Here is a 25,993-nt window from a genome sequence, read left to right as displayed (position 1 = left end):
TCTGGCCTCCAATGCAGTACTCCCCCCACGATAACGAATGGCCTTAGGATTCTCAGTATTGACAATCAACAAGATGCAACAGAACTGACGTCATCGGGCTCTGTCCACTTCAAACCAGGACATGAGCAGGGTTCAGTCCAGTTCTCCAGGATGTTGTGTTCTGTATAATGACCATTATCTATGAGAACTGTGATACTCTGCAACGGGGGACGTTTATAATAAAATGATAAAAAGTTTGCCAAAAAAAATCTTCTTTTAAGAAGCTAGCAATTGAATATAAACAATATGGGCCTGATTCATTAAGGTGCACAAAACAAAAATATTGTGCGTCTGCACGTAAATCACGCACACGAATGTCCGTATTGAGCAAGGAACGAAAGTAAAGATACGTCTCTTGCTGAATACGGGTCTAGGTACACTCTGCTCTAACAGACAATACATTGCAGGATACATCAATACATATGTTGAATATAAAGTCCCAAAAGTATGCACAGAAAAAAAAAACTATTATTGTCACCTGTTAATAATATAGGGCCTGATTCATTAGTGATCTTATCTTGTGCAAATGTTAAGATACTTATTTTAAGAAGATTTTCATCTTAACTTAAGAAATTCTTCACTTACGCAGTGGATTTTGCTTCTTATCTCCCTTTTCTGAGCATACACAGAGTGGATTTGCTTAAGATAAGCAAAAAATGGCAGATAAGATCACTGAATCAGGCCCATAGTCATTAATGAAAAAACATAAAAAATGTGAATTGTTTTCTTCTTTTCCCCAATAAAATTTAATAGGATGCTATGAAAACTGTACATAAAATACACTATATGGACAAAAGTATTCGGATGCTTGACCATTACACCAACAGGGACTGTAATAACATTGTATTCAAATACATATACTTTAATATGGAGTTGGTCCCCTTTTTGCAGTGATAACAGCTTCCACTCTTCTTGGAAGGCTCCACAAGATGTTGGAGTGTTTCTGTTGGCATTTGTGCCCATTCACTCTGTAGAGCATTTATGAGGTCAGGCACTGATGTTGGACGAAAAGGCCTAGTTCACAATATCCGTTGCAGTTCATCCCAAAAGTGTTCGATGGGGTTGAGGTCTGGGCTCTGTGTGGGACAGTCAAGTTCTTCCACTTCAAACTCATCAAACCATGTCTTTGTAGTCCTTGCTTTGTACACTGGGGCACAGTCATGTTGGAATAGAAAAGGGCCTTCCGAAAATTGTTGCCACAAAGTTGGAAGCAAAGCATTGGCCAAAATGACTTGGTGTGCTGAAGCATTAAGATTTCCCTTCACTGGAGATAAGGGGCCTAGCTCAAACTCTGAAAAACAGCCCCATACTATTATCCCTCCTCCACCAACTTCACAGTTGGCATAATACATTCAGGCAGGTAACGTTCTACCAGCATCCGCCAAACCCAGACTCGCCCATCTGACTGCCAAACAGAGAAGCGTGATTCGTCACTCCACAGAACACGTTTCCACTGCTCCACAGTCCAGTGTCGGTGCGCTTTACACCACTATATCCGATGCTTGGTCTTGGTGATGTGAGGCTTGCATGCAGCTGCTCGGCCATGGAAACCCATTCCATTAAGCTCCCGCCGCACCAGTGGAAGTTCGGAACGTCAGATATGGAATCAGCAGAACGTTGGTGACTTTTACGCACCGTTCACCTTAGCAGTCGTTGACCCCGCTCTGTGATTTTACGTGGTCTTCTGCTTAGTGGTTAAGTTGCTGTTGTTCCTAAATGCTTCCACTTTCTAATAATATCACTTAGAGTTGACTAGAATATCCAGCATGGATGAAATTTCACGAGCCCTCTTTTTGCAAAGGTGGCATCCTATCACAGTACCACGCCTGAAGTCACTGAGCTCATCAGAACGACCCATTTTGTATCACAAATGTCTGCAAATGGAGACTGCATGGCTAGGTGCTTGGTTTTATACACATCTGGCATATAGTGTACATTTTTACAGTTGCTCCTTGAGGCAAACACATGTCCTAGCATGCATAGACAGCGGTCATTACTAGCAATCGGCACTTAGACCAGACCTGTAGCTGGTGCAAAAGATATGACAGTATAAGATGTACCTTTGTGATGCCCAAAGCTTGAAGCGGACAATGACTGCGTGCAAACGCTGGGTCCCCTCCCTATTCCGCCCCTGAAATCGTAGACTGTAGTAAGGGTCCTTTGTGCTCAAAGATTAGTTGGATACACTTGCGTTCTCTGGAATATAGTTGGTTTCTGGGCATGATTTAATGCAAAGTGCAACACGCAGCTGCATTGACGTTCATTGATGAATCAGGCCTGTGTGTATGCAGCAAATATCATTGTCGTGAGCAATGATTGCAATTTCGTACACATCGGTCGGAAGTTTATACACACAACACAACGGAAACGAGATTGGAACGAAAATATTAAATGGTACGACCAACCAAATGAGGCGACAATCATCCATTTGGGCAGACTTTCGACCATCATGTTACTACACACACTGACCTCGACTTTTGAACGACGGTCGTATGTCGGCTGATTGAGCTGATTATTGGACGAAAACCGTGTAATGTGTACCTAGCTTAAGTATCAGGAAAGCGTCTTTTTGCCGACGTATGTATACCAGTTTTATAAAGCTTCTGCCTCTGCAATGTCTGCTACTACCCTACTGTTGTTCTGTATTCAAATATTGCACAAGTAATTTTATAAGCCATGTTTTCCAAAACCTCTGTATCGTCTCTGCTTTGTGCAATAGTGATACTTAACAGAGCAGCAGGTAGAGATAACAATGTGTATTGTACTATTAATCAGGCAGCGCCGGGAACTCTGTCAATCATTTCGAGCGCACACACACCCCCCCTCCGCGGTATAGAGACACCCAGCAGCTCTGTCGTTATACAGCGATTTCTTTCAGCTCACACATGAGATTACAGGAACCCACACTGGCGTCTGTCAGCGAGGACTGGAGAGCGGATCTTTAGGACAATAGCTGGGGTGATCTTTCATTGTACAGAGGTCAGTGCACTGGGAATTCTCTCTCACTCTCTCTTGTGGAATAACTTGTTTTATTGTGTCCTGTTTCAGGGGACACTACGTCGCCAGGCAGAGGGGGCCCTGGAAATGATTTAATTATCGTCATAACCCATTGTATGTATTTTAGCAGGAAAATCATTTCCTTCGCGCTCGCCAAAAAGCTTTAACGCATTCCAGCACTGTCAGCTTCCGAGAGGATAATTGGGGATTATCAGGGTTATTCAATAAAGTGTCTTAAGTGTAAAATTGGTGTAAAATGACTTCCAAGATTCCCAACAGATTATCCTATTTTGTAACATGTGCCAAGTGCTAATTCTGAGATATAACTCAACAATTCATTAGGAAGGTATAAATAACATGTATCACTGTTTTGTATTATAACTTCCAGCATTCGTCAAATGCTTCCTCTAGTTTGGGCTGTGCCAATGAATTGCAGACTATTTCGTTGTATTGGTGCTTTGCTGATAATATAAGGCTTGGGTTCACAATTCTAGAAGTACACTTAAAGAAGGAAGAGATGCAGTAATGAGGAATAGGCAGGAACAGAGCATTATACTAAAATACGACAGATGTATAAGAAGGAAGGGGTCATAATAAACATATTTTTTTTTTAATTTCTGTATGTTTTTTGCAGAATATCCTGACATCTGTCTATCATGACGTTACGGGAAGAGTTCAGCATTTTGTAGATTTTGAGAAAGATTAATAAACTAATATCCTCCAACTACCATGACAAGTAACTGAAAACACTATGCAAAAGTTTTTTACATTCTAATTTATTTGCAGCCCTGTTGAAGTCACTTTATTAAATAACTGACTTGCTCATTAAACTGTTATTAATTACTTTTTTTTTTCTGCTCGTATTATTACTATTGTGCTACTTTAACCTAAAATGTAAAATTAGGATCGGTATAATTCTGACATACAATTAGAATTAACCATATATTGGTCAGAACACTGCATCAGCAAGTAGACTTACACTATTGGAAACTTGGATGTTTCTTTTAATTATATTTTTTGTTTTACCTATAAGGAGTGTTAAACTACCAAAGGAATCTTTTGACTTACGTCTATAAAGCGATTGCATTAGACATTTATAATCTATACGCATAGCAGACGAAAGGCAAAATATTTCAATGGTCTTTTATTGACAACTGGTAATTGGGTTGTCAGAGAATGGATATTGGGAAGATTGGGCAGGATGATAGATATAGGTTATATTATAGGTACCTGAGATGTCCCAGGACACGATACACGTAATACGATATGGTCCCAAGTTCTGCAATTGCTGTTGGTTGCTCTGTAATAATGTTACTCTGTGGTATTCTCCTATATGATAACATGCTATAATATTATGTGATATTCGGCTATAAGTCTTAGAGGTGCACCTTGCCTCTCTATATTTGGGTGCAGTGATATAGTGCAAGAATAAAATACATTACCCTATATCTATATATATATATATATATATATATATATATATATATATATATATATATATTACAACATTCCACCCTGTAATCTATGCCACTCTATAGTGTACACTAATACATATTGCTGCTTCCTGTGCCATTATGTGCTGTTGGTAGCCCTGTGGTGTATTGTGTCATTGTATCCTGCTGTGTGATGTATAGTGTTACTCTCTCTATAATGCTGTTTGTGGAACGTTACAAGTGAGATGTGCACATTTTTGCCTGAATGCAAATAAAAAGGGAGTCGATCTGAAGACCGCTCAAGGCAGGAAATATTGTATATCACTCACCACAGGGGGTGAATTGACATGTACACAGTACTCAGACTTGAAGATCTCTCTGAAGAAGCAAGATCAGCTCTAGCAGAAACCTACCTTCCTAGAATCTAATACCTGCCCGTTGCAACAAGCCCCTACACGAGCAAGGCTATTCTATAGACCTGTACTAGAGCCTGTGACGTGCAGAATCCCCCCCCCCCCCCCCCCCCCCCCCCCCCCCCCCACAAATACATCACTGGCACTTGCAGGATGCAAAATATCTGCTCTGAGCTTTGTAAATGTGAAGGGAGCCCCCTACTCATCATCACCATTTATTTATATAGCGCCACTAATTCCGCAGCGCTGTACAGAGACCTCACTCACATCAGTCCCTCCCTCATTGGAGCTTACAATCTAAATTCCCTAACACACAGACTAGGGTCAATTTGTTACCAACCTATTAACCTACTAGTATGTTTTTGGAGTGTGGGAGGAAACCGGAGCACCCGGAGGAAACCCACGCAAACACGGGGAGAGCATACAAACTCCACACAGATAAGGCCAAGGACGGGAATTGAACTCATGACCCCAGTGCTGTGAGACAGAAGTGCTAACCACTGAGCCACCATGCTGCCCAAATGTCCTAAGCTGAATACAGAGACAGTCTATGTCGGCCTGGCTAGCTGGTGGGTACAGGCAAAGTGGACCAGAGGACACCCACCCCCCACCCCAAATACACGGGTGTTTAACACAGTCATGATGTGGAATGGACACTAGTGTGTGCGTGGCTCAGTGTGAATGACATTTGGGTACCAGGTCATCTCAGTTCAAAACATGAAACGCAAACTTTATTTCCACTCCTCTCCCTCCAGCACAGAGAAGCAGAACTGTTGTCAGAATATTCACAGTTTAAACGCCTTCTCCTTCTGCACATTTTCTTTGGCAGATGTTATTGCCGTCTCCTCGTATCACCCTCCTGCAGAGTGTGTTACATCCAGCTGCTGCTGAGAGCTGTAGTTCCACAGACACACGTTGCATCAAACAGGCTTTTGCAAATTGATCAGCTCAGCCGATCACTGGACTGCAGATTAACAATTACAGATCTCAGGACATCCACCCCACTCTCCAGGGGTTCCTCTTCCACGCAGTCTCTGACCTCCACACCAGCTGCACTTCCCCCCTCCCCCTCCCCTCACGGTATGGGGGTCTTTCCAAGGGGGTTACTCCATGGGGTACCTGGCAGAAAGAGCTCTCAGCCTCTCACTGTCTTTCTCCCTGTAGTGCCAACCTGTGTTGGCTGTGTTACTTCTGGGGTACCCCGGAAGGTCGGGATCCCACTTGCTGGTTACTTGTTATGGCTCTTTCAGTAGTTGGGGCTCTTCCCCTGTATTTAAAGCAACTGACCCCCGTGACAGCTCCCATGCCCCCCACTCCTAGAGGTCTGGGGAGTACCCCTATGCTGCCTCCTGTTACATTGGGGCTCTTAACACTGCCTGTTTGGTGTTCTTAATGGACCCCTGCGGCACCCGCCACGCAACCCCCTTATTCAAATGGAGCCTGTGGGGTCTAGACCCCCCACCTTCCCCGGTCCTGGCTTAACTATGGCAGCTCTTCACCAATTTGCATACGCGCCACATGGCTAAGCTACGCCGACTGACGGAGAAGTGGCTGTCCGAGTCCCTGTCACCATGTTAGACGAGGCACTAGCCGCATTAATCTAGAACCCCCCCATTTATTCAAAAAAGAGACGCCTATCTGTAATAACATCAGCAGGTATAAAGGATAAACAAGTGTTACAAGCTATAACAAACAATGCTGACAATAAATGAGGAAGGAGACAGCAGGTGAAGGCCCGCAGGGCCACTTGTGGCCCATCACTGATCTACTGTGTACTTACATACTCATTATCAGTTTATAACTTTCCCTTCTCATGTAGAGCTCGTAAGCCATTAAGTGGACGCATTTAAAGATACCCTGGTGCTTGTATTACTTGATGCACAAATTCATACACAAAGTAATATCCATAAAGGAATGTATGTAACTTTTCTTTGCATCTAAAATCAAAACCATTTGGAACACTGACATAATTTCACAGTGTCTTACGGACATGAATGCACAGGACTGTTAATTACACAAACATCAGTACATTCTTCTATGCTTACACACATACACAAACTAAGGGAAGTAGAACCAAAACCCAAGTCACCTTATGTAAAGATTTACTTATAACATCATACTTGCCAACTCTCCCATAATGTCCGGGAGACTCCCGGTTTCCGGGTAAGTCTCCCAGACTCTTAGTAAAGTGGGCAGAATTAGGTCCAAAATGCGATTTTACGGGCATTAGGCCCCGCTGTAAAATTACGTGTTTGCTTCACTCCGTCATGGGGGCGGGTCCAAAATGACGCGATTTTCGTATCCCCGCCCCCCCGCACGCCACCTTCCCCCGGCAGCTCCCGGACGCCAACGCCAACTAGAAGAAGGTGGCAAGCATGCATAACATTCACAAATATATAGAAAAGATGAAAGAGGAGGCGCACAATAGTGTAGTACAGTATTGTATTGGAGCCAAACATGACTCCAGAAAGAGAACCTGATCACCAGAGTAAAATGAGCCAAAACCTTCCACCATGTGGATACCCACAATATCTGATGTGGATGAAGATAGCATATAAGGTGAGGAGTCACACAGAGCCACGTGGCATTCAAAATAGTCCCATTAAACAAGGTTCAAAAAATAGGGACATACAAGTCACACTAGTATAGATGTATGCGTACCAGAGGCCAAAACCTTTATGGCTTATCTGTAAGGATATCCTGTAGACTGTAATGGTATGGTCGCTCTCCAGCCACAATGGATTAACCGATTGATTGCATCAAGAAATGGACAGAGGAACACAGGTGTAGTATCCAAAAAGGTTCACAATTTATTAAAAAAGTAGTAACTTACACATCTAGAAGCAGATGACAAGCCTATCTGATCAGTGATGGTAATATAACAGCAAATTCTCAACGCGTTTCGTCTGTAAACAGAAGTATACATCCACTCGTATGGACTTTATTGCAGGAGAACCCAGACCATTTTCTGCTTTACAATAGTATCGGCCTCCTTGGTGTCTCTGGATGTTTGAAATCCTCAGGGTCTCATTGAAGACACTGGAGTCTTGGAATCTGTCGGATGCACTTCTGGCTGTTTTGGTCCACCTGATCTGTGGCCTTGGGTGTCCTGTCACTAGACAAGTCAACTCTAGCGTCTCGCCTTCCCGTATTGTGTACACCCGTTCCGAATATCTCTCTTCCTCAATATTACAGGCCAAGCCCGAGTGGATAATCCTAACAGTGGGTGGAGATGTTTTGGAAAGCCCCTTCCTCACAGCAAACAGACCAGGTGTGTCCATTATTTTTTTTTGCATTAATGTGGCCACGCTTCATGCGCATCATGCGCCATTAGGCTCCGCCCCTGTTAATCTTAGGAAATTCTGGCCGATCATAGCAGGGGGCGGGCCCATGATGGCGCGGTTATCCCCGCCCCCACCATTTACAACAACGGGGAGATGCTGGATCCGGGATTTTTGCCTGCTCTCTCGGGGGTCGGGGAGAACTCCCAAACATTCCGGGAGAGTAGGCAACTATGTATATCTGCTGCGATGCAGTCATAGTAAATAACAATTTTGCATTTAATCCCCGAAAAGCTCTGTTTTCGGGGCTTGAACACAGTTTTTAGTTTTAATAAATATGCCCCTTAGGAAGGCAGGATCAGAGCTCTGTTAGGACTTGGGATAGTATAGGTGGAGCTCGCTTTACAGTTAGCACAGGCTTGGATTAGTGCATTTGCCAGGTCTATGGTTAAAGTTTAGACTAGTTTTATAGTTAAGCACTTGGGGGTATATTTACTAAACTGCGGGTTTGAAAAAGTGGAGACGTTGCCTATAGCAACCAATCAGATTCTAGCTGTCATTTTGTAGAGTGCACTAAATAAATGACAGCTAGAATCTGATTGGTTGCTATAGGCAACAACTCCACTTTTTCAAACCCGCAGCTTAGTAAATCTAGCCCTTGGACTATTGGATTTTTTTGTTTAGAGGCCAGTTTATTAAAGGGAAATAAGGCTTGTCATACCTTATATATTTAACGGCACTAAGTATTTATACTGCTGCAATGGAAACAATTATTTATTAAATAAGTTATTTATTCTATGAGGATCTGTTTAAAATGATTATGGCTATTGCCCCATCCAAAAAATATCAACTGGGGGGGGGGGGGGGGGCATCAGTATATGTTAAATATATTATGTCTACCATTAGCATTTCTAGCTGTAAAAGTTTTTTCTTGTAAACTTTCTTCTTGAGCCATATAGTCACACTAGCGGCCCCCGCCTCACTTTCTCCACCCCCCCCCCCCTCCAACCATACTTTATACGTAAATAATTATGTCACCCACACAGCAAACTTTTAATGTAGTTTCTGACACTTTCCAGTTTTTCGATCCATTAATTATCTATTATTGTTTGCTGCAACTTGTTTGGTATTTTTTATTATTTTTATTTGATTAATTTATTTATTTTTTCATTTTTCTACAACAAACCAGTTTATAAGCTGTACGGCTTTCAGTGATTTTCTCTGACGGAATGTTTTGCTTGCTGTATGTTCCATTGTTCTCTTTGTTGCGGTTTCTTTTCTTTGTATTCTATGCAAAAAAATGTAAAAAAAGCAGCAGAACTGAAAACGTTTCACTTGGGCTGCGACTGCGCAAAGTGAGGATAGGGAGTGTCGCTGAGCTGCCCGAGATCATATAAATAGTAATAAATTGTGTCGCAAAGTTATTATTTATGGCTGCAGTAAGTAATAAAATATTTTTAAATAAAAGGCCCCTTACCCCTCTCCTGGGTGTCATAGTACAGCTCCTAGCACTTCTGTCCTCCTGTCCTCTTACCTATGCCTTAACCCCTTCTGTTCTCCTGTCCTGTTACCTATGCCTTAACCCCTTCTGCCCTGCTGTCCTCTTACCTATGCCTTAACCCCTTCTGTTCTCCTGTCCTTATCTATGCCTTAACCCCTTCTGTCCTCCTGTCCTCTTACCTATGCCTTAACCCCTTCTGTTCCCCTGTCCTCTTACCTATGCCTTAACCCCTTCTGTTCTCCTGTCCTTATCTATGCCTTAACCCCTTCTGTCCTCCTGTCCTCTTACCTATGCCTTAACCCCTTCTGTTCCCCTGTCCTCTTACCTATGCCTTAACCCCTTCTGTTCTCCTGTCCTCTTACCTATGCCTTAACTCCTCCTGTCCTGCTGTCCTCTTACCTATGCCTTAACCCCTTCTGCCCTGCTGTCCTCTTACCTATGCCTTAACCCCTTCTGTCCTGCTGTCCTCTTACCTATGCCTTAACCCCTTCTGTCCTGCTGTCCTCTTACCTATGCCTTAACCCCTTCTGTCCTGCTGTCCTCTTACCTATGCCTTAACCCCTTCTTTTCTCCTGTCCTCTTACCTATGCCTTAACCCCTTCTGTCCTGCTGTCCTCTTACCTATGCCTTAACCCCTTCTGCCCTGCTGTCCTCTTACCTATGCCTTAACCCCTTCTGTTCTCCTGTCCTCTTACCTATGCCTTAACCCCTTCTGTCCTGCTGTCCTCTTACCTATGCCTTAACCCCTCCTGTCCTCCTGTCCTCTTACCTATGCCTTAACCCCTTCTGTTCTCCTGTCCTGTTACCTATGCCTTAACCCCTCCTGTCCTCTTACCTATGCCTTAACCCCTTCTGTCCTGCTGTCCTCTTACCTATGCCTTAACCCCTTCTGTCCTGCTGTCCTCTTACCTATGCCTTAACCCCTTCTGTCCTGCTGTCCTCTTACCTATGCCTTAACCCCTTCTGTCCTGCTGTCCTCTTACCTATGCCTTAACTCCTCCTGTCCTGCTGTCCTCTTACCTATGCCTTAACCCCTTCTGTCCTGCTGTCCTCTTACCTATGCCTTAACCCCTTCTGCCCTGCTGTCCTCTTACCTATGCCTTAACCCCTTCTGTCCTGCTGTCCTCTTACCTATGCCTTAACCCCTTCTGTCCTGCTGTCCTCTTACCTATGCCTTAACCCCTTGTGGCCTGCTGTCCTCTTACCTATGCCTTAACCCCTTCTGTTCTCCTGTCCTCTTACCTATGCCTTAACCCCTTCTGTCCTGCTGTCCTCTTACCTATGCCTTAACCCCTTCTGTCCTGCTGTCCTCTTACCTATGCCTTAACCCCTTCTGTCCTGCTGTCCTCTTACCAATGCCTTAACCCCTTCTGTTCTCCTGTCCTCTTACCTATGCCTTAACCCCTTCTGTCCTGCTGTCCTCTTACCTATGCCTTAACCCCTTCTGTTCTCCTGTCCTCTTACCTATGCCTTAACCCCTTCTGTCCTGCTGTCCTCTTACCTATGCCTTAACCCCTTCTGTCCTGCTGTCCTCTTACCTATGCCTTAACCCCTTCTGTTCTCCTGTCCTCTTACCTATGCCTTAACCCCTTCTGTCCTGCTGTCCTCTTACCTATGCCTTAACCCCTTCTGTCCTGCTGTCCTCTTACCTATGCCTTAACCCCTTCTGTCCTGCTGTCCTCTTACCTATGCCTTAACCCCTTCTGTTCTCCTGTCCTCTTACCTATGCCTTAACCCCTTCTGTTCTCCTGTCCTCTTACCTATGCCTTAACCCCTTCTGTTCTCCTGTCCTCTTACCTATGCCTTAACCCCTTCTGTCCTGCTGTCCTCTTACCTATGCCTTAACTCCTCCTGTCCTGCTGTCCTCTTACCTATGCCTTAACCCCTTCTGTCCTGCTGTCCTCTTACCTATGCCTTAACCCCTTCTGTCCTGCTGTCCTCTTACCTATGCCTTAACTCCTCCTGTCCTGCTGTCCTCTTACCTATGCCTTAACCCCTCCTGTCCTGCTGTCCTCTTACCTATGCCTTAACCCCTTCTGTCCTGCTGTCCTCTTACCTATGCCTTAACCCCTTCTGTCCTGCTGTCCTCTTACCTATGCCTTAACTCCTCCTGTCCTGCTGTCCTCTTACCTATGCCTTAACCCCTTCTGTCCTGCTGTCCTCTTACCTATGCCTTAACCCCTTCTGTCCTGCTGTCCTCTTACCTATGCCTTAACCCCTTCTGTTCTCCTGTCCTCTTACCTATGCCTTAACCCCTTGTGGCCTGCTGTCCTCTTACCTATGCCTTAACCCCTTGTGGCCTGCTGTCCTCTTACCTATGCCTTAACCCCTTCTGTCCTGCTGTCCTCTTACCTATGCCTTAACCCCTTCTGTCCTGCTGTCCTCTTACCTATGCCTTAACCCCTTCTGTCCTGCTGTCCTCTTACCTATGCCTTAACCCCTTCTGTCCTGCTGTCCTCTTACCTATGCCTTAACCCCTTCTGTTCTCCTGTCCTCTTACCTATGCCTTAACCCCTTGTGGCCTGCTGTCCTCTTACCTATGCCTTAACCCCTTCTGTCCTGCTGTCCTCTTACCTATGCCTTAACCCCTTCTGTCCTGCTGTCCTCTTATCTATGCCTTAACCCCTTCTGTCCTGCTGTCCTCTTACCTATGCCTTAACCCCTTCTGTCCTGCTGTCCTCTTACCTATGCCTTAACCCCTTCTGTCCTGCTGTCCTCTTACCTATGCCTTAACCCCTTCTGTCCTGCTGTCCTCTTACCTATGCCTTAACCCCTTCTGTCCTGCTGTCCTCTTACCTATGCCTTAACCCCTTCTGTTCTCCTGTCCTCTTACCTATGCCTTAACCCCTTCTGTCCTGCTGTCCTCTTATCTATGCCTTAACCCCTTCTGTCCTGCTGTCCTCTTACCTATGCCTTAACTCCTCCTGTCCTGCTGTCCTCTTACCTATGCCTTAACCCCTTCTGTCCTGCTGTCCTCTTACCTATGCCTTAACCCCTTCTGTCCTGCTGTCCTCTTACCTATGCCTTAACTCCTCCTGTCCTGCTGTCCTCTTACCTATGCCTTAACCCCTTCTGTCCTGCTGTCCTCTTACCTATGCCTTAACCCCTTCTGTCCTGCTGTCCTCTTACCTATGCCTTAACCCCTTCTGTTCTCCTGTCCTCTTACCTATGCCTTAACTCCTCCTGTCCTGCTGTCCTCTTACCTATGCCTTAACCCCTTCTGTCCTGCTGTCCTCTTACCTATGCCTTAACCCCTTCTGTCCTGCTGTCCTCTTACCTATGCCTTAACCCCTTCTGTCCTGCTGTCCTCTTACCTATGCCTTAACCCCTTCTGTCCTGCTGTCCTCTTACCTATGCCTTAACCCCTTCTGTCCTGCTGTCCTCTTACCTATGCCTTAACCCCTTCTGTCCTGCTGTCCTCTTACCTATGCCTTAACCCCTTCTGTCCTGCTGTCCTCTTACCTATGCCTTAACCCCTCCTGTCCTGCTGTCCTCTTACCTATGCCTTAACCCCTTCTGTCCTGCTGTCCTCTTACCTATGCCTTAACCCCTTCTGTCCTGCTGTCCTCTTACCTATGCCTTAACCCCTTCTGTCCTCCTGTCCTCTTACCTATGCCTTAACCCCTCCTGTCCTGCTGTCCTCTTACCTATGCCTTAACCCCTTCTGTCCTGCTGTCCTCTTACCTATGCCTTAACCCCTTCTGTCCTGCTGTCCTCTTACCTATGCCTTAACCCCTTCTGTCCTGCTGTCCTCTTACCTATGCCTTAACCCCTTCTGTTCTCCTGTCCTCTTACCTATGCCTTAACCCCTTCTGTTCTCCTGTCCTCTTACCTATGCCTTAACCCCTTGTGGCCTGCTGTCCTCTTACCTATGCCTTAACCCCTTCTGTCCTGCTGTCCTCTTACCTATGCCTTAACCCCTTCTGTTCTCCTGTCCTCTTACCTATGCCTTAACTCCTCCTGTCCTGCTGTCCTCTTACCTATGCCTTAACTCCTCCTGTCCTGCTGTCCTCTTACCTATGCCTTAACCCCTTCTGTTCTCCTGTCCTCTTACCTATGCCTTAACCCCTTGTGGCCTGCTGTCCTCTTACCTATGCCTTAACCCCTTCTGTCCTGCTGTCCTCTTACCTATGCCTTAACTCCTCCTGTCCTGCTGTCCTCTTACCTATGCCTTAACCCCTTCTGTCCTGCTGTCCTCTTACCTATGCCTTAACCCCTTCTGTTCTCCTGTCCTCTTACCTATGCCTTAACCCCTTGTGGCCTGCTGTCCTCTTACCTATGCCTTAACCCCTCCTGTCCTGCTGTCCTCTTACCTATGCCTTAACCCCTTCTGTCCTGCTGTCCTCTTACCTATGCCTTAACCCCTTCTGTCCTGCTGTCCTCTTACCTATGCCTTAACCCCTTCTGTTCTCCTGTCCTCTTACCTATGCCTTAACCCCTTGTGGCCTGCTGTCCTCTTACCTATGCCTTAACCCCTTCTGTCCTGCTGTCCTCTTACCTATGCCTTAACCCCTTCTGTCCTGCTGTCCTCTTACCTATGCCTTAACCCCTTCTGTCCTGCTGTCCTCTTACCTATGCCTTAACCCCTTCTGTTCTCCTGTCCTCTTACCTATGCCTTAACTCCTCCTGTCCTGCTGTCCTCTTACCTATGCCTTAACTCCTCCTGTCCTGCTGTCCTCTTACCTATGCCTTAACCCCTTCTGTTCTCCTGTCCTCTTACCTATGCCTTAACCCCTTGTGGCCTGCTGTCCTCTTACCTATGCCTTAACCCCTTGTGGCCTGCTGTCCTCTTACCTATGCCTTAACCCCTTCTGTCCTGCTGTCCTCTTACCTATGCCTTAACCCCTTCTGTCCTGCTGTCCTCTTACCTATGCCTTAACTCCTCCTGTCCTGCTGTCCTCTTACCTATGCCTTAACCCCTTCTGTTCTCCTGTCCTCTTACCTATGCCTTAACCCCTTGTGGCCTGCTGTCCTCTTACCTATGCCTTAACCCCTTGTGGCCTGCTGTCCTCTTACCTATGCCTTAACCCCTTCTGTCCTGCTGTCCTCTTACCTATGCCTTAACCCCTTCTGTCCTGCTGTCCTCTTACCTATGCCTTAACCCCTTCTGTTCTCCTGTCCTCTTACCTATGCCTTAACCCCTTCTGTTCTCCTGTCCTGTTACCTATGCCTTAACCCCTTGTGGCCTGCTGTCCTCTTACCTATGCCTTAACCCCTTCTGTCCTGCTGTCCTCTTACCTATGCCTTAACCCCTTCTGTCCTGCTGTCCTCTTACCTATGCCTTAACCCCTTCTGTCCTGCTGTCCTCTTACCTATGCCTTAACCCCTTCTGTCCTGCTGTCCTCTTACCTATGCCTTAACCCCTTCTGTCCTGCTGTCCTCTTACCTATGCCTTAACCCCTTCTGTCCTGCTGTCCTCTTACCTATGCCTTAACCCCTTCTGTCCTCCTGTCCTGTTACCTATGCCTTAACCCCTTCTGTCCTGCTGTCCTCTTACCTATGCCTTAACCCCTCCTGTTCTCCTGTCCTCTTACCTATGCCTTAACCCCTTCTGTTCTCCTGTCCTCTTACCTATGCCTTAACCCCTTCTGTTCTCCTGTCCTCTTACCTATGCCTTAACCCCTCCTGTTCTCCTGTCCTCTTACCTATGCCTTAACCCCTTCTGTCCTGCTGTCCTCTTACCTATGCCTTAACCCCTTCTGTCCTCCTGTCCTCTTACCTATGCCTTAACCCCTTCTGTTCTCCTGTCCTCTTACCTATGCCTTAACCCCTCCTGTCCTGCTGTCCTCTTACCTATGCCTTAACCCCTTCTGTCCTGCTGTCCTCTTACCTATGCCTTAACCCCTTCTGTTCTCCTGTCCTCTTACCTATGCCTTAACCCCTTCTGTCCTGCTGTCCTCTTACCTATGCCTTAACCCCTTCTGTCCTGCTGTCCTCTTACCTATGGCTTAACCCCTTCTGTTCTCCTGTCCTCTTACCTATGCCTTAACCCCTTCTGTCCCGCTGTTTGCTCTCCAGCCATGTGTGTTTGTGTGTTTCCAACCAGTCAGACACTTTTTGACATAGATTATTGCAAATAATCTCATTATCATGGTTGGATGTTTATTATCAACTAACCCTACCTCTGTCTATGGTGGACTGCAGCTGAATGCCTCTTTTACTATCTTTATGAAAAACGGCCTTGAAATAAATGTTAAATGAGTTAAAAATGTTCCTTTTCCACTACCAATGTATGTAATAATCCTTATTCTGAATTGCACTAGTTAGAGCAGCTGTGTTGGGTTTGGAGGGCAACAAAGGCAGGCACTGATATGGGTATTATTATTATTACACTGGTGTACTGTCACCATCCTGCAGTCACTGCATGGGGGAGCGAACGATCAAAGCATTGGTGGTCAGTGGCAGCAACAAGCAGCCAATCATAAGGCTGCCTGTTGCTGATTGGCCTCAGACAGGAAGTGCTCAGCAGCGAAGAGCGATGCTGCAGAAGAGAACCTAAAGGTAAGTGAGGGGGGCTGATGTTAATGTTGTGTATGAGGGCAGCAGGGGGGGGCTGATGTCAGTGTTGTGTGAGGGCAGCACGGCGGTGGGCTGATGTTAGCGTTGTATGTAATTAATTTAATGTTGGGATGCTATTTAATTAAATGTATGGCTGAGTTTGGGATTGCTATTTATTAAAAGTGAATGCAAGTTATTTAAAGTATGGTAGGAAATAGGTTTATTTAATAAATGTGATTACTATTAATTTAATTTAATATTGGGGTTGTTTGGAGGAAATAGGTCTTTTTATTAAAGGTGAATAAAATTATTGTACAGTCGGGCTGGTTATAAATAACTAACTAATAGAACGAGTTCTTTTGATTTAATGTCGGACTGAAGAGAGGAAGGGAGTCCTACAGTGTTCACTCATAGGATTTCTACATCATGTACCTTTCCTTTTTCCAAACTGGGACCCAACAGTCCAGGATCCAGACAAGCACAACTGAGCTTAGGACACGAGCAGCAACAACAAGTATTGAAAGCAGAAATAACAGGTAGGAGAGAGCAGGACATTCTGCCAACTGTCCTGATTCTGGTGTGGCAGTCCTGAGTTTGGGGACTGACCCACTCAGTCAGGACTTTGTCTGAAAGGTACCTGAAAACTGATAGGTGAAATCTTGGTTCAACTTACAACATGGCTGCTTCTGCTGAATGTAAGAAACAGACTCACTTACGCTCCAGGTCCTAATCACTGTAAATTGTGTTAATTTATCTGTAATCTGGAGTAATATGATGTCCATAATATTTGTTCCTGGTAGAATATGATGCCCACACCTTCCACCCTGCTGGAAATGTAGCAAGAATGTCTTCTTGGTGGAGCAGCCCTGATTTTTGGAGATCAAAGTCGGGGTCCCAAATGAAACGGGAGTGTGGCCATTGGAAACTGGGAACAATTACATACTGATTTTACTGTTTGAAATGTAATGTATGCATGTCAGGTATAGGTGATACGAACCCAGACTGGGACATAATGGCCAAGGCATGGAGGGTCATAACAAAGGGATTGTCCTAGGAGTGATCCTGCAATGACTACTGCAATAGATATCTAAATGTGGCTACAGGAGCATGCATACTGCCTTGCCTCTTATGGCCATACAACCGGTGCAGCTTGTCCTGCTGTCTGACAATGAAGTTGCCCCAAACACGATACCATATTTCCTTCTCCTTTTTGCACAGTGCAGGTCTCTCATTATCTGTCCATTATGTGTTCCTGCTGCCCTCTGGTGGCAGGAGGTGGCATATGTTCAGCAGAAGAGTATTACAGTACTAGTTAAAAGTCCGTCAAAATGACAGAAAAAAAATAAGAATGGGACCACAATTATGAGCATTAACATTTGTTTCATCAAAGTTACCGACATCAGGAATGGCATCTTGTTCGCTGACTCTGTAGGCATTGACGTGATATTACCTATGTTCTGATTGCTCTTCGATTGTTTTCTCTGTGACGGGAAATTTGCTGAGGAGTCATATTTACATGGTGATGACGATCACGTTCTCTTTGGTCATCAGTCATAGTTTGTCGTCGGCTTTATCCCGCTCGGTCCTTCGTCTTTTTGCTGCTTCTTGTTGTGCAGTTACTCCCACAGCAGACATTTGCCTTTTAGGTGGCATCGCAGTTACTCTTTGTTGCTTAAATTTATTAGTATATTCCTATTGATTTAACACTAAGTGCAAATAAAACGAATGGATAGAAAATCAGGAGTCAATTTGGAACAGCGAAGGTCGTTATAAATGGTAACTGTCACACAAAAAAAAAAGACATAAACCAAACAAAATAAGCCCAAGAACTGAGGAAAATTTAGTCCGTAGGAATAGTCAAGTACACAAGGGAGTCATTTGCAAACATTTTACCAAATTTGTTTGTGTTTTGTGTGTGTATTTATAAATGGGAGGAGCAGCGCTAACCTTTTATGTTATTGCACTAGTTTGCTATTTGAATTTCCATTTTTGCATTTGAAGTTAAGTTGTTTTTATTATTATGAGATGTAAATAGTTTTTTTTCTGAAAGTTTATAGTTATAAGTAATGCTTACTCACATGTCAATGTTTAGAATCAGACAAAAGGGGCATGTGAAGATATTTCTAGAGCATTAATCTCTAGACTGGCTCCCTATCGCACCTCAGCCTACAAAACCTTCAGCAATCTTGCATCCCATTACTGTGGAACCCTAATATCTAAGTACTCCAGCCAAACTGTGCATCCACCTTACCCATGATCCACCCTATCGATGATCCACCTTACCCATGATCCAACCTACCCATGATCCAACCTACCCATGATCCACCTTACCCATGATCCACCCTACCTATGATCCACCCTACCCATGATCCACCCTGCCCATGATCCACCCTATCGATGATCCACCTTACCCATGATCCACCCTATCGATGATCCACCCTATCGATGATCCACCCTATCGATGATCCACCCTACCCATGATCCACCCTACCCAAGATACAACCTACCCATGATCCACCCTACCCATGATCCACCCTACCCATGATCCACCCTACCTATGATCCACCCTACCTATGATCCACTCTACCCATGATCTAACCTACCCATGATCCACCCTACCCATGATCCAACCTACCCATGATCCACCCTATCGATGATCCACCCTACCCATGATCCAACCTACCCATGATCCAACCTACCCAAGATCCAACCTATCGATGATCCACCCTACCCATGATCCAACCTACACAAGATCCAACCTACCCATGATCCACCCTGCCCATGATCCATGATTTCAATCTATACTCCTACCTGATCACCATTCTCAGGCCTCCAGGACTTCTCTTGTGCTGCACCTATTCTCTGAAAACTCCCTTCCACATGTCACCAGATAATCACAGTCTCAAAGCTTGTAAACACTCCCCCAAAATCCAACTCTTCAGACAAGCATTTATCCTGGCCTTGTAATAACATTCTGCACTCACTATCTCATCTACAATATGTACTCTTCAATTTACATGTGTCCTTACCTTGTACCCATTTCATTTTCATTTAATTTATTCACATTGTATTGTAGCTAGATGATACAGGTATAGGTATGTGGAGCTATAATAATATAGTATAGGTGTGTGGAAGTGTAGTGACATGGTATAGGTGTGTACAGGTATAGTGAGAAGGTATAGGTGTTTACAGGTGTACTGAGAAGGTATAGGTGTGTACAGGTGTAGTAACATGGTATAGGTGTGTCCAGGTGTAGTGAGAAGGTATAGGTATGTACAGGTGTAGTGAGAAGGTATAGGTGTGTACAGGTATAGTGAGAAGGTATAGGTGTGTACAGGTATAGTGAGAAGGTATAGGTGTGTACAGGTGTACTGAGAAGGTATAGGTGTGTCCAGGTGTAGTAACATGGTATAGGTGTGTCCAGGTGTAGTGAGAAGGTATAGGTGTGTACAGGTGTACTGAGAAGGTATAGGTGTGTACAGGTGTAGTGACATGGTATAGGTGTGTACAGGTGTAGTGATAAGGTATAGGTGTGTATAGGTGTAGTGAGAAGGTATAGGTGTGTACAGGTATAGTGAGAATGTATAGGTGTGTACAGATGTACTGAGAAGGTATAGGTCAACCTACCCATGATCCACCCTACCCATGATCCACCCTGCCCATGATCCACCCTGCCCATGATCCACCCTGCCCATGATCCAACCTACCCATGATCCAACCTACCCAAGATCCAACCTACCCATGATCCACCCTATCGATGATCCACCCTACCCATGATCCAACCTACCCAAGATCCACCCTGCCCATGATCCACCCTGCCCATGATCCACTCTGCCCATGATCCATGATTTCAATCTATACTCCTACCTGATCACCATTCTCAGGCCTCCAGGACTTCTCTTGTGCTGCACCTATTCTCTGAAACTCCCTTCCACATGTCACCAGATAATCACAGTCTCAAAGCTTGTAAACACTCCCCCAAAATCCAACTCTTCAGACAAGCATTTATCCTGGCCTTGTAATAACATTCTGCACTCACTATCTCATCTACAATATGTACTCTTCAATTTACATGTGTCCTTACCTTGTACCCATTCCATTTTCATTTAATTTTTTCACATTGTATTGTAGCTAGATGATACAGGTATAGGTATGTGGAGCTATAATAATATAGTATAGGTGTGTGGAGGTGTAGTGAAAAGGTATAGGTGTGCACAGGTGTACTGAGAAGGTATAGGTGTGTACAGGTATAGTGAGAAGGTATTGGTGTGCACAGGTGTAGTGAGATGGTATAGGTGTGCACAGGTGTAGTGAGAAGGTATAGGTGTGTAGTACAGGTATAATGACATGGTATAGGTGTGCACAGGTGTAATGAGAAGGTATAGTAGTGTACAGGTATAGTGAGAAGGTATAGGTATGCACAGGTGTAGTGAAATGGTATAGTTGTGCACAGGTGTAGTGAAATGGTATAGGTGTGCACAGGTGTAGTGAAAAAGTATAGGTGTGCACAGGTGTAGTGTGATGGTATAGGTGTGTACAGGTGTACTGAGAAGGTATAGGTGTGTACAGGTATAGTGAGAAGGTATAGGTGTGCACAGGTGTAGTGAAATGGTATAGGTGTGCACAGGTGTAGTGAGAAGGTATAGGTGTGCACAGGTGTAGTGAAATGGTATAGGTGTGCACAGGTGTAGTGGGATAGTATAGGTGTGTACAGGTATAGTGAAATGGTATAGGTGTGCACAGGTGTAGTGAAAAGGTATAGGTGTGTATAGGTATAGTGATAATGTATAGGTGTGTACAGATGTGCTGAGATGGTATAGGTGGGTACAGGTGTACTGAGATGGTATAGGTCTGTACAGGTGTACTGAGAAGGTATAGGTGTGTACAGGTATAGTGAGAAGGTATAGGTGTGCACAGGTGTAGTGAGATGTTATAGGTGTGCACAGGTGTAGTGAGAAGGTATAGGTGTGCACAGGTGTAGTGAGATGGTATAGGTGTGCACAGGTGTAGTGAGATGGTATAGGTGTGCACAGGTGTAGTGAGATGGTATAGGTGTGCACAGGTGTAGTGAGATGTTATAGGTGTGCACAGGTGTAGTGAGATGTTATAGGTGTGCACAGGTGTAGTGAGATGGTATAGGTGTGCACAGGTGTAGTGAGATGGTATAGGTGTGCACAGGTGTAGTGAGATGGTATAGGTGTGCACAGGTGTAGTGAGAAGGTATAGGTGTGTACAGGTGTAGCGAGATGGGTTAGGTACGTGAAGGTGTAGTGAGATGGTATAGGTGTGTACAGGTGTAGTGAGATTTTATAGGTGTGTGGAGGTGTAGTGAGAAGGTATAGGTACGTTGAAGTGTAGCAAGGTGGGTTAGGTACGTGGAGGTGTAGTGAGAAGGTATAGGTGTGTATAGGTATAGCGAAATAGGTTAGGTACGTGGAGGTGTAGTGAGTTGGGTTAGGTACAAGGTGGTCTAGTGAGAAGGTATAGGTGTGTACAGGTGTAGTGAGAGTACGTGGAGTTGTAGCGAGATGGGTTAGGTACGTGGAGGTGTAGTGAGATGGTATAGGTGTGCACAGGTGTAGTGAGATGGTATAGGTGTGCACAGGTGTAGTGAGAAGGTATAGGTGTGTACAGATATAGTGAGAAGGTATAGGTGTGTACAGGTGTAGTGAGATGTATAGGTGTGCACAGGTGTAGTGAGATGTATAGGTGTGCACAGGTGTAGTGAGATGTTATAGGTGTGTACAGATATAGTGAGAAGGTATAGGTGTGCATAGGTGTAGTGAGAAGGTATAGGTGTGTACAGATATAGTGAGAAGGTATAGGTGTGTACAGGTGTAGTGAGATGTATAGGAGTGTGGAGGTGTAGTGAGAAGGTATAGATGTATATAGGCGTCCTGAGATGGTATAGATGGTATAGGAGGTGTGCACAGGTGTAGTGAGAAGGTATAGGTGTGTACAGATATAGTGAGAAGGTATAGGTGTGCATAGGTGTAGTGAGAAGGTATAGGTGTGTACAGGTGTAGTGAGAAGGTATAGGTGTGTACAGGTGTAGTGAGATGTATAGGTGTGTACAGGTGTAGTGAGATGTATAGGAGTGTGGAGGTGTAGTGAGAAGGTATAGATGTATATAGGCGTCCTGAGATGGTATAGATGGTATAGGAGGTGTGCACAGGTGTAGTGAGAAGGTATAGGTGTGTACAGATATAGTGAGAAGGTATAGGTGTGCATAGGTGTAGTGAGAAGGTATAGGTGTGCATAGGTGTAGTGAGAAGGTATAGGTGTGTACAGGTGTAGTGAGATGGTATAGGTGTATACAGGTGTAGTGAGAAGGTATAGGTGTGTACAGGTGTAGCGAGATGGGTTAGGTACGTGAAGGTGTAGTGAGATGGTATAGGTGTGTACAGGTGTAGTGAGATTTTATAGGTGTGTGGAGGTGTAGTGAGAAGGTATAGGTACGTTGAAGTGTAGCAAGGTGGGTTAGGTACGTGGAGGTGTAGTGAGAAGGTATAGGTGTGTATAGGTATAGCGAAATGGGTTAGGTACGTGGAGGTGTAGTGAGTTGGGTTAGGTACAAGGTGGTCTAGTGAGAAGGTATAGGTGTGTACAGGTGTAGTGAGAGTACGTGGAGTTGTAGCGAGATGGGTTAGGTACGTGGAGGTGTAGTGAGATGGTATAGGTGTGTGCAGGTATATTGAGATGGTATAGGTGTGTGCAGGTATATTGAGATGGTATAGGTATGTGGAGGTGTAGCGAGATGGGTTAGGTAGGTGAGATGTAGTGAGAAGGTATAGGTGTGTGGAGATGTAGTGAGAGGGTATAGTTGTGTACAGGTGTAGTGAATAGGTATAGATGTGTACAGCTGTAGTGAGAGGGTATAGGTGTGTGGAGTTGTAGTGAGAGGATATAGTTGTGTACAGGTGTACAGAGAAGGTATAAGTGTGCATAGGTGTAGTGAGAAGGTATAGGTGTGCATAGGTGTAGTGAGAAGGTATAGGTGTGCATAGGTGTAGTGAGAAGGTATAGGTGTGCATAGGTGTAGTGAGAAGGTATAGGTGTGCATAGGTGTAGTGAGAAGGTATAGGTGTGTACTGGTGTAGTGAGAAGGTATAGGTGTGTACAGGTGTAGTGAGATGGGTTAGGTACATTGAGGTGTAGCGAGATGGGTTAGGTAGGTGGAGGTGTAATGGGATAAAATAGGAATATAGAGGAGTAGCGAGATGGATTAGGGGTAGATATGTTGAGCTAATGTAAGATCATACGACTGCGGTGTAAGGAATAGGTTTAACGGGGTGGATTTATATAATCAACATCTATTTATATATAGCGGCAGCAAATTCCGTAGCACTTTACATTTGGGAACAAACACAGTAATAAGACAATACTGGGTAATACAGACAGACAGAGAGGTAAGAGGGCCCTGCTCACAAGCTTACAATAGTATTATATATATATATATTATACTAGCCAAATCCACTAATAGTGGGGCTACAAGAGCTGTTATTAATGAGGAGAGGACTCAGTACATACAGCCTGCACATGTCACCATTAGTATCGTTTTCCATGAACAGGTTTAGTCAGCGACGACCGCTCTCCCCTCATAGCAACAAACTGAAGAGGAAACTCAGAAACTCCATCACAACCGTACGGCCTTTCCTACAGAAAGGAAGTTGTTTACTTTATATTTAGTGCTGTATTATTAAAAATATTGCACGTTGACAATTTTCCTTCAAGTGAAGAACAACGTCAGGGTAGATGTCAGAATGAACTGTCAACACCACAGCCTGCAGTCTGTTTGTTTCTATGTGGACAAGAGATTTGATCACTTGTGATTAATTTAGCTTCTTTCAAAGTCGTACGATGAGCCTGAGTATATCCTCTGTAGACAGAGGGGCCAGAAACTGTTCAGCTGACGTGTGTCAATGTGTCGTTGTGTCTGTGTGTCATTGTATCAGTGTGTCATTGTGTCATCGTGCCAGTGCCGTGGTTGATGTGATGTCCAGGAGTGAGTGGGATTTGGTTGTATGTGAGCAGCGCAGCTTGTTCCTACAACAGAAGTAAGAATCCCCAGCCATAAATACAGAGCGCTGACATCCCGCTATTAAAATCTCACTAACAGAAACATATGCTGCAGTTAATGAGGTCTGGGGGAGGGGGGGGGTGCGAGGGGGGGGGGGGGGTGCTGGCTGCTCCGCCATCAAAAATGTAGAAAATACTTTTTTTTTTTTTTTTTTTTTCTTCTGCATAATCAGGAGAGAAATCATAGAGGCCAAAGGTGCCGCTGTGAGAACTGTTACATCTGCAGAAAACCTACAGTGTTTTCCCCTCATTTATTTTATTAAACATATACTGTAGTTTCATAGCAGCGGTGGAAAATGGCCTACTTAGAAGGTTTATAATATATATATATATATATACCTCCTAGATCTGAATGCATTGTGTTTCTAACACAGCTGATGTCTTGTGGGAGCCAAGATAATTATATTAAAAATAGCATTGCGGTAGAAATGACTTATGTTTGGAACAATATAAACAGTAGTTATTTACACCTGGTGAAGGGAGTAATGTCAGGGGTGACCCAATAATCGTGAGAATACATACACTGCATATAGTGTGTAGGGGGACTGTAAAGCTGGGTACAGACTGTTGCATATTACTTCAGATGAGATTTCTGTAATGATTTTACCAACGATTGAAAGTCCCCATCATGCAGATTTATGTGTACACACTATACATGATTTCCCTTCAGATCTGTGATTTTCATCTCTCATAACCAACTGCTGAATAGATGGCGGCTCTGCACACTACAGATACCTGCGTACACACTTCCACATTTGTCTGACATCGTTCCATCGTTGTTCGTGATTTTTATGCATAGTTGCCAACATTGGCAACTCGTGTCCCGGGACGCAGGTGGGTGTGTGGGGGCGGGACTCAAAGAAGCGCGTTGTTAGCCCCGCCCCCAAAAGCAGTCATCACTATTTTGGCCAATAAAAATAGGGGGCGGGGCCGCAATGGCGCGTACACGGCGGGACTAAGCTCTGCCCCCTCCATTTAATTTGTTGAGCCGCTGGGAATCGAGAGAATTGCCTGCTCTCCCAGGTGTCCGGGGGGACAGACCCGAATTTTCGGGAGTTTCCTGGATATTCCGGGAGAGTTGGCAGGTATGTTTTTATGAAGCTTATAAGACCAAATCAACAGATACGATGGGATTTAATATGATAAAACATGATCGTGGGAGCGTACACACTCTGCAATATCTGACCAAGAGATTATTTATCGTGTGATCTGCACGATAATTGCATCAGTGTTTACCCATCTTAAGGCAATGTACTAAATGTTGAGATTGCACGCTAATGACATTTAACGTTCAATAAGACAGACTGACTGCTGGCCATGAGTGCAATGGATAGCAACACAGTGGCACGGTGGTTAGCATTGCCACCTCACAGTGCTGGTCAGTCCATCTGTGTGGAGCTTGTATGATCTCCCCGTGTTTGCGTGGGTTTCTTCCCGGTGCTCAGGTTTCCCCCCACAGTCCAATGACACACTAGGTTAATTGGCTTCTGACAAAATCATAACTTCCAACTGTCACGATTATGACATCCCGATTTTCAGCCTGCAAACAGGGTGGAGTTTAACAGGAAAGTGGGTGGGGTTTTGCCCAAATTTGTTCATTTGGAATGGGGGTGGGGCTTAATTTGTCTGAATTCATGTTTGCGTCTGAGAATCCGCCATTCTGCTCAATTTGGTTGCAACACATAAGAGAAATTTACATCCAAGATATTATCTCCGCTCATAAAGGCGATTCAAGCCTGGACCCCCCGAAAT

General features: G+C 44.8%; 1 protein-coding gene across 2 annotated transcripts in view; it reads left to right on the top strand.

Moving 5' to 3' along the window:
- Window positions 1-2,874: 2,874 nt before the first annotated feature.
- Window positions 2,875-25,993, top strand: part of MPPED1 (metallophosphoesterase domain containing 1) — a 58,752-nt gene continuing 35,633 nt past the window's right edge. Inside the window, exon 1 of one of the 2 annotated variants that reach the window (XM_075210282.1) lies at window positions 2,875-3,018. The gene's annotated coding sequence lies outside the window, so the exon portion shown is untranslated. Of the gene's footprint in view, window positions 3,019-16,612; window positions 16,699-25,993 lie in introns of those variants that run through there. The other variant, XM_075210284.1, reaches the window with a different exon arrangement.

Source organism: Mixophyes fleayi, chromosome 4, assembly GCF_038048845.1.
Source record: "Mixophyes fleayi isolate aMixFle1 chromosome 4, aMixFle1.hap1, whole genome shotgun sequence".
In the NCBI taxonomy this organism is placed as follows: Eukaryota; Metazoa; Chordata; class Amphibia; order Anura; family Limnodynastidae; genus Mixophyes; species Mixophyes fleayi.
The sequence above is the reverse complement of the archived record's forward strand: the minus strand, read 5'-3'. Positions and strand labels throughout refer to the sequence as shown.